Source organism: Sturnira hondurensis, unplaced genomic scaffold, assembly GCF_014824575.4.
Source record: "Sturnira hondurensis isolate 20B ecotype Veracruz unplaced genomic scaffold, ASM1482457v3 Scaffold0001304, whole genome shotgun sequence".
NCBI lineage: Eukaryota > Metazoa > Chordata > Mammalia > Chiroptera > Phyllostomidae > Sturnira > Sturnira hondurensis.
In genome coordinates this window covers 288,827-298,154 of record NW_028073935.1, presented here as the reverse complement: position 1 = coordinate 298,154, position 9,328 = coordinate 288,827, and the positions used below count along the sequence as shown (strand labels likewise).

The window sequence follows — 9,328 nt, the reverse complement described above, 5'->3', positions numbered from 1 at the left end:
GCCCAACTCTCAACTCTCCCCAGCTGGCATCCAGGTCTCTCCTGGTGCTGTTGAAACCTTGTTTGGCATGGGAGGGAGCCATTGACCCAGCTCTCTTCCAAAGAACCCTGTGGCAGGCTCTGGGCCTGGGGTTGCAGCTGCCCTGGTCTCCACACTGGTCCCAGGGACCTTATCATCCTGAAGCACTCTCCTTACCATCTGGTTTTTCAATGTCCGCTACAATTTTTGGTCTTCTTTCTTCATATATGCTGCAGTACTATTGGCTGTGTGCTCTGTTCCTCCAAAGATTGGCCAGGTTTTTCTCCTGTGTGTAGGGGGAAGTGGAATCTGCTCCCTCCTACCTCACCACCACCTTCAGTCCTCTGGGGTGATGTTTTATCACAGTTAATTTGCATTTCTTCTTCTTTATATATTTTATTGATTATGCTATTACAGGTGTTCCATTTCCCCCCCTTCATTCCCCTCCAACCCTGTACACCTCCTCCCACCCACATTCCCCCTTTTTAGTTCATGTCCTTGTGTCATAAGTTCTTTAGTTCCTACATGCATTTCTGTAATCGTTCATGATATTGTGTATCTTTTTATGACCTTCATTTTCTCTTAAGTGAAATGTCTGTTTACAACTTTTGTCCACTTTCTAATTGGATTTTTTTAACTGTTGAGTTTTGACAGTTCTACTGATGCTTGTTCTTTGTCAGATATATTCTCCCCATCTGTAGCTTCCATTCTCTTAAGAAGGCTTTCATATAGCAAAATTTTTTGGGTTTGATGAAGTCAAAATTAACCTACTTTCATTTATGGATTATAGTTTTTGTGGCTCATCTGAGAACTCCTTGCTTAATCCTAGTTACCTAGTCTTTTTTTATTATTTCTAAAAATGGTGTAGCTTTAGATTTAATTGCATTACTTATTTTGAGTTAATTTTTTGCATTAGTTGTAAAGGTGAGGTTAAGGTTCTTCTTCTTCTTCTTCTCCTTTTTTTTTTTACTATAGATGTGTACTTAATTCAGCACTATTTGTTGAAAAGCAACATTTTCCATTGAATTTTTTTAATCTATATGAACAAAATGAGTCAGAATCTTATGTAATTTTATTAACCAATATCACCCCAATAGATTCACTTCAAAATAAATGACAATGGTATCCTGAAAATGCAAATAATAATAAAGAGTCTCATGCTCATTATTTCAAGATCCCCTCCCTTTTTTAATAACCTGGGTGCTTTGAGGGAGAGGAGGAGGGATGGTGGATGTCATGTCTAAACACTACTTTTATTAAGATAAAGCAAAGCTTAAAACTTAATTGCCAATAGGTTTATAGTGGATGACTTTTAGTTGCGAATTGATCAGTTAAGAGCTTTTTGAAATAATAGCTATCCAGAACTACCACTACAAATATGGTAAACAAATTATAACTTCCAACAACATAGAATATTATTCAAGATTAGGCCAAAGACTAAAATAGGCATCAAGCAAATAAGTTTCTGAATGTATTTTGATGGTGACAATGACAACTTTTTTTAAAAGGAGTTTAATTATAGTACCATATAGAAAAAATTAGCATAGTCTGTTCATCTATTTGCCCAGGTTTTCAGCAACTTGTATCTCAATTTTTTGGGTTTTTTGTATGTTTATTTGTTTTTTACTACTAATTACTAATTAAATGGTAAGTGAATATGAAAAAATCAGTTGCACATATTCGTGTGCATCAATTTCTGTGTTCCCTATTTTGTTCAATTGATTTATGTGCCTGTCTGCCTCTGATCACACCTTGATTACTATAGATATGATAGGAGGTATAAAATCAGGTAGATTAATTTATTCTACTTTATTTTTCTTTAAAAATTATTTTTAGTTCTTCTGGTTTCTTTGAATTTTATATAAATTTAGAATAAGATTATATATATCTAAAAAATCTTGCTAAGATTTTGGTAGTAACTTCATTAAACCTGTGTACTAGTTTTTTATTGCAGCTATAATAAATTACCACAAACTGGTAATTTAGTGACTTAAAACCACATGAATTTATTTTCTTACAGTGTTGGTGACCAGAGTCTGAAATCAGTTTCACTAAGATGAAGTCAAAGTATTGACATGACTGAATACTTTTAGAGGCAAGGAGAAGAGAACCTGTTTCCTTGCCTGTTTCACCTTCTAGGGGCTGTCTGCATTCTTTGGCTGCCTCCTCCATCTTCAAAACATCATTCTCCTGCTTTGTCATCCTCTCTCCTACTTTCCCTTCTGTGTCAAATATCCCTCTGACTTCTTCTGACAAAGTGTTCTTAAGGACACTTGTGACAACATTTAGGACGCATAAAATAATTCAGGATAATCTTCTATTCTCAGTGTCCTTAGCTTAATCACATATGCAGAATTCCTTTTGTTCAATGAGATGATGTTCACAGGTTCCAATAATTAAAATCAATATCTTTTTTAAAGGCAGTTTTCTTGCTCTCCTTTTATTTATTTATTTATTTTATTTTTATTTACTGATATTTAGAAAGGAAGGGAAGGAGAGAGGGAGAGAAATATCAATGTATGGTTGCTTCTCATGCATCCCCTGCTGGGAACTGGCCCCTGTGGGGAACTGGCCTGCAACCCGGGCATGTGCCCTGACTGGGAATCGAACTGTGATCTTTTGATTCATAGGCCCATGCTCAATCTACTGAGCTACATCAGCCAGGGCTAAAAACAATATCTTTGAAAATTTTATTCAGTCTACTACAAATACCAATCATTTATTATCTTGGATCTTGTAATCTAGCAAGAGCATAACATGTCTCTCCATTTACCTAGCTCTTTTTAAATTTCCTTCATTATCATTTCATAGCTTTTATAATAGAAGTCCTATACATTTCTGTCACATTTATACTGAAGTATTTCTTATTTTTTAACAACTATAAGTAGAATTGTACTTTTATCTTTGGTGTCTACATGTTTGTTGCTAGTATATAGAAATATGGTTGACTTTTTCCCATATAAAAATTTATAACTACCTTGTTTTCACCACAAAAACTTATAATCTTGGTCTTTCCTTCTTGCCTTTGCATAAGGCCAAAGAGAGACATTAGCTACTTTGAAGTGGACCCCAGGAACATCACCAACAACAGGACCTTGGTGACCAAATCCAACAACCAAAACTCTGTCATTTTCCTCAATAAAATTCAAGCAGCTGTCATTGGTACAAAGTGTATAATTTTTTCTTTTTACAATTTTTAATTGGCTGGACTCTGACACACTTCCTGAGAGCTGTTTGGCTTCAGCCCCTACTTTTTACAGTACAGGTCCATTTGCTTGGGAAGTGTCTCCAAAAGGGTTGACCTTCAAGGATGAGCCCAAATGGGCTTTTTTGCACTGTTTATCATGACACTTCTGATTTCATTGGTGGCTACAGAGCCTCCTGGCAGCATGAAGACTACAACACTTAACCATCCTGCCAGAGCCATAGGCATGAGCAAAAGCCAGTTGATTTTTGTATATGGGCCTTAAATGTGTAACCTTGCAAAACTTTCTGAATAGTTTATTAGCTTATTAGAATTATTAGTTTAGGAGTTTTTCTAGATTCCTTAAGATTAATCACATAGGTCATCATATCAACTACAACTAGGGACAGTTTTATTTCCTTTCAGCTGATCTGTATGCCATTTATTTTATTTCCTTCCTTAATGCAATGAATAGAACTTCCAGTACTCTCTTGATGAAGAGGCAAGAAAGAAGACATATGTTCTGGCCAAGATGGAGGTGTAGGTGGAAACACTGTGCCTCCTCGCACAACCAAGTTTAAAGACAACAAAGTTTTAGTAACAAAAATGCAACCAAACACAGAAAATTTAACTATACGGAAGTCTGACAACAACAAACCATTCAGCCAGATGGGTAAGAGGGGCGGAGCCAGCAGCTGGCAGAGTGGGGTGGTGCAGGAAAACTTGGCCCCACCAACCCAGGTGTGCAGGCAGCTGTTGGCAGATCCCAGGTATGGGGTCAAAATGGGAAGACCCAGTGAGGGCGTAAGGCAGCTGGCTGACTGCGGTCACACATTTGTGCACAAATGGACCAGGCAAAGGAGCAAGCAGTAAGACAGACTGCGCAGGCCCCAGCTGTGGGAAGCAGCAGAGGGGACCACCATTGCCCCTTTTTGACCCTACCCCCACATACAGCATCACAACCCAGTGACTGAGTTGCCCCACCCTGGTGAACACCTAGGGCTCTTCCCCTCATATGTAACAGGAACGAACAGACCAAAACATTATGGCTCAAGAACTCAAAGCCCCAGAGCCAATAACTAAGCAACCAAGAAATAGCCAATCTATCAAATGCACAGTTTGAAACACTGGTGATCAGGATTCTCACAGAACTGGTTGATTTTAGTCACAAATTAGAGGAACATATGAAGGCTAAACTGATTGAAATGAAGGGAAATGCACGAGGAACCAACAGTGATGTCTAGGAAACTGGGACTTAAATCAAGGGAGTGGACCAGAAGAAAGGAAAAAAATGACCAAACAGAAAAGTATGAAGAAACAAGAATTCAAAAAAATGAGGAGAGGCTTAGGAACCTCCAGGACTTCTTTTTTTTATTTTTTAAATATATATATATATTTATTTATCTTTAGAGGGGAAGGGAAGGAGAGAAGGAGAGAAATATCAATGTATGGTTGCTTCTTGTGAGTCCCCTGCTGGGAACTGGCCTGCAACCCAGGCATGTGCCCTGACTGGGAATTGAACTGCAATCCTGTGGTTCGCAGGCCCGCACTCAATCCACTGAGCTACACCAGCCAGGGCCCTCCAGGACTTCTTTAAACGTTCCAACATCCGAATTACAGGGGTACCAGAAGGGGAAGAGGAAAAGCGACAAGTGGAAAACTTATTTGAATAAATATTAAAAGAGAACTTGCCCAATCTGGAAAAGGAAATAGACTTCCAGGAAATCCAGGAAGCTCAGAGAGTCCCAAAGAAGTTGGACCCAAGAAGGAACACACCAAGGCACATCATAATTACATTAGCCAAGATTAAAATGAAGGAGAGACCTAGAAGCAGCAAGAGATAAGGGAACAGTCACCTACAAAGGAGTGCCCATCAAACTGTCAGCTGATTTCTCAAAAGAGACCTTACAGGCAAGAAGGGGCTGGAAAGAAATATTCCAAGTCACGAAATCCAAAGACCTACAGCCAAGATTGCTCTATCCAGCAAAGCTTTCATTTAGAATGGAAGGGCAGATAAAGTGCTTCTCAGATAAGGTCAAGCTCAAGGAGTTCATCATCACCAAGTCCTTATTATATGAAATGTTAAAGGGACTTATCTAAGAAAAAGAAGATAAAAAATATTAATAGTGAAAGGACAGCAAACTCACAGTTATGAACAACCACACCTAAAACAAAAGCAAACTAAACGGACAGCTTGATCAGGAGCAGAACCATAGAAATGAAGATCACATGGAGGGTTAGCAACAGGGGAGCGGGAGGAGAAGGGGGGAGAAGGTACAGAGAATAAGTAGCATAAACAGTAGATAGAAAAAAGAAAAGGGGAGGGCAAGAATATGGGAAATATAGAATCTAAAGAACTTGAGACAGGTGGACATAAACTAAAGGGGGGGTAATGGTGGGGGAGTGGGTATGCAAGATGGAGGGGAATGAAGGGGGGATATAGGACAACTGTAATGGCATAATCAATAAAATATATTTTTTTTAAAAAAGAAGACATCATTGCCGTGATCCTCATCTTAGGAGGGAAGCATTCGGTCTCTCAACATCAAGTGTTATCTAAGCTGTATGGCTTTTCTAGATGCTTTTTACCAACTTGAAGTTCTCGTCTTTTCCTATTTTTTTAGCTTTTTTTTTTTTTTTACCATAAATGACTTTGGGATTTTGTCAAATGCTTATTGTTCACTGAACGATTTGATTTTATAACTTTTTCTTCACTACCCTATTAACATGGTAGGTCATATGAATGGATTTTTGAATATTTAACCAGGATTACATCACTGAAATAAATCTTACCTGATCATGGTACATAATTATTTTTATATATTGATGAAATCTATTAGTTAATACTTTGTTAAATATTTTTTTCACATATATTTTTAAAGGATATCCATTGGTATTTTTTTATATTCTCCCTTTTTCTGGTTTTGGTATCAGAGCAATATTGGATTCATAAAATGAGTTGAGAATTATTCCCTGATCTTCTATTTTATGAGAGAGATAGAATTCATGTTAATTCTTTAGACACTGGTAGAATTCTTCAGTGGAAGTATCTGGGCCTGGAAATTTAATTTTGGAGAGTTTTTAAATTATGAATTTAATATTCTTAGTTATAGGGCTATTTAAATTATTTTATTTTGGATGAGTTATGGTAGTTGGTGCTTTACAACAATTGGTTTATTTCATGTAAGTTGTCAAATTTATGTATTTCAGTATTACTTCATTATCTTTTTGATGTCTAGAATCTCTAGTGATAATCAATGGTATTTCTGATATTGTTAATCTGTGTATTCTCTCTTTTTTTCTTTGTCAGGCTTTGTAGGAGTTTGTCAGCTTTATTGATCTTTCAAAAAATCAGCTTTATATTTCATTGAGTTTTCTGTTTATTTGTTTTCAATTTATTGATTGATGTTTTGATCTTTTTTATTTTCTCTACCTGCTTGTCTCATGTTTATTTTGCTTTTTTTCTAGATTCTTTAAGTGGAAGTTTAGATTATCAATTTGACATTTTTCCTGTTTTCTAATTTAAGCATTTAGTGATATAAATTTACCTGTTAGTATTATTTTAACTGTGTCCCACAAAAATTTACTCTGTGGTATTTTCATTTCAATTCATTTCAGTATACTTTTAGGACTCCATTTTGGTTCATTGTAATGTGTTTTGTTTTGTTTTGTTTTTAATGTTTACTATCTGGTCCTTTATTTTTTTTAGATTTTATTTATTTATTTATTTATCTTTAGAGGGAAAGGGAAGGAGAGAAATATCAATGTATGGTTGCCTCTCATGAGTCCCCTGCTGGGAACTGGCCTGCAACCCAGGCATGTGCCCCGACTGGGAATCGAACCGCAATCGTGTGGTTCGTAGGCCTGCGTTCAATCCACTGAGCTACACCAGCCAGGGCTCATTGTAATGTTTTGAAGAGCATCTTTTTCTGCATAGATAGCTGTTTTGATGGTAAACATCGCAGCCTACTAGTATCAAAATCTTGCCATTTTAAGTGAAGTGTACTCATTGTGGTAGTGTACTACCATTTATGTCCATTTACTTCCCCCCAGTTTTAATATAATTGTCTTAACCATTTCTTCTAAATACATTTAGAACCACATCAATCATCAAACATAATTAGAAAAGTCAAAAAGAGAATGAAATGTTTTTATTTCTATTTTACTCTTTCTGTTGTTCTTCCTTCCTGGTATTCCAAGATTCCTTTATTATTTCCTTATTTTTAGAGAACTTCCTTTAACCATTCTTTTAGGGTAGGTCTGCTGCTGGCAAATTACCTTCACTTTACTTCATCTGAATACCTTAATATCCTTTTTACACCTGAAAGTTATTTTCATTCAAATATGATTTTTGGATGACAGTTCTTTTATTTCAGCACTTTATAATGTGCTATTTCCTCCATGGTTTCTGATGAGGAATCTGCTAACATTTGCATTGTTTTTTCCCTAAGATATCTTTTCAATTTTTTTCTTTCATCCTTAGTTTTCAGAAGTTTGACTTGATATGTCTTGTAGACTTTTGGAGATTAACCAGATTGGGTTTTTTTTTCAACATCTTGAATCTGTAGGCTTATGTTCTTGGCAAGTTGGGGAATTTTTAGCCATTATTTCTTTAAGTACCTGTTCATCTCTGCTCTTGGTATCTTCTCCTTACATGGCTTTGATTACAAATGTTAGATGTTTTTGTTCTAGTCCCACTGGTGTGTGAGCCTCTATTAATTATTTCAGGCTACTTTCATTCTGTCATTTGTACTGGGTAATTTCTACTGTTTTATCTTCAACTTCACTGATTTTTTTCTTTGTCCCCTCCATTCTGCTATGAACCCATCAATTGGGTTTTAAACTTTTTATTTTTGTGTATTTCAGTTCTAAATTTTCCATTTGGCTTACTTAGACTTTCTGTTTATTTTCTGTGAGATTTTTAAATTTGTTTCAAATGTATTTTCAGTTGCTGTTAAAATATTTTTATGATGGCCACTTTAAAATCTTGGTCACATCATACTAACTTCTCTGTCATCTCAGTGACAGCATCTGGTGATTGTATTTATTTTGTTAAAATTATGGATTTCCTGGTTCTTGGTATGGTGAGTAGTTTTTAGATTGAAGCCAGGATACTTTGGGTGCTATGTTATGAGGTTCTGGATCTTATTTAAACCTTCTACATTGTCCAGCTTTCTGTGACACTGCTCTGACAGGGAAAAAGAAAGGAATGCTACATGATTTCATTATTTCTTGCTAGAGATAGAAGTTCAGTTTCCCCACTGAATGCCCACAGACGTTGTGGGAGGTCAGGAGAAGGGAGGAAGAGGTTCCTCACCCTCCAGCACCTATGAAAGTTCAAGCTGTACCTACTTGGCCTTCTCTGACACCACATAGGGGTTTGGGCTCATCACAGTGCAGCAAGACTGAAAGACAGGGGCCTTTGCTTGTGTTGCTGCAGTCAAAGTTTTTCTGTAGTTGGAGTAGAGTGGTCATTGTCTGAAAGCTCTCTGCTCAGCTAAGCTGCCCTTTCTTGGTCCTTTGGTGGAGAAGGCAGACTCTACCAAAAGCCCCCTCTGTTGGGACTCTTCTTTTCTGAGTCTGTCGATGTTTCTGAGTTGCTGCCTTCTTCAGCCTGGAGTCTGCAATAGATGAGGCAAAAAGAAACCCAGGAACTCATTGTTGTGTGATCTCTTGTTTCTCCATGTCCCCAACTAAGGTAATTTCTCTTCGTCTTTCAAAGTTTTTTTAAAGATTTTTAATTTATTTATTAAAGAGAGAGAAAGGAAGGAAGAAAGAAAAGGAGAGAAACATCAGTTTTCAAGAGATACATCAATCAGTTGACTCTTGCATGCCCCCAACAAGCATGTTCCCCAACCAGTAATCGAACCGGTGACCCTTCAGTCCACAGGCCAGTGCTCAATCTACTAAGTCACACCAGTCAGAGCCAACTCTAAAAGTATTTTTATGTTTTTTTTATGTATAATTTCCAGAGTTTTTAGCTGTTTATACATAGTAGAATAGGGGGAAATGTTATTTCATCTTTCCAGATGCAGAAAGTCTATTGACTTTTCTAAGTCATTCTATAGATTGATTTTTCTAAAAATGACAACTCTAAATTCATTTTGATATCTTATATTTAACTTA

General features: G+C 36.6%; 1 pseudogene; it reads right to left on the bottom strand.

Annotated features, from left to right (window-relative positions):
- Window positions 1-3,015: 3,015 nt before the first annotated feature.
- On the bottom strand, window positions 3,016-3,431 carry LOC119004088 (40S ribosomal protein S23-like; annotated as a pseudogene).
- Window positions 3,432-9,328: the final 5,897 nt, after the last annotated feature.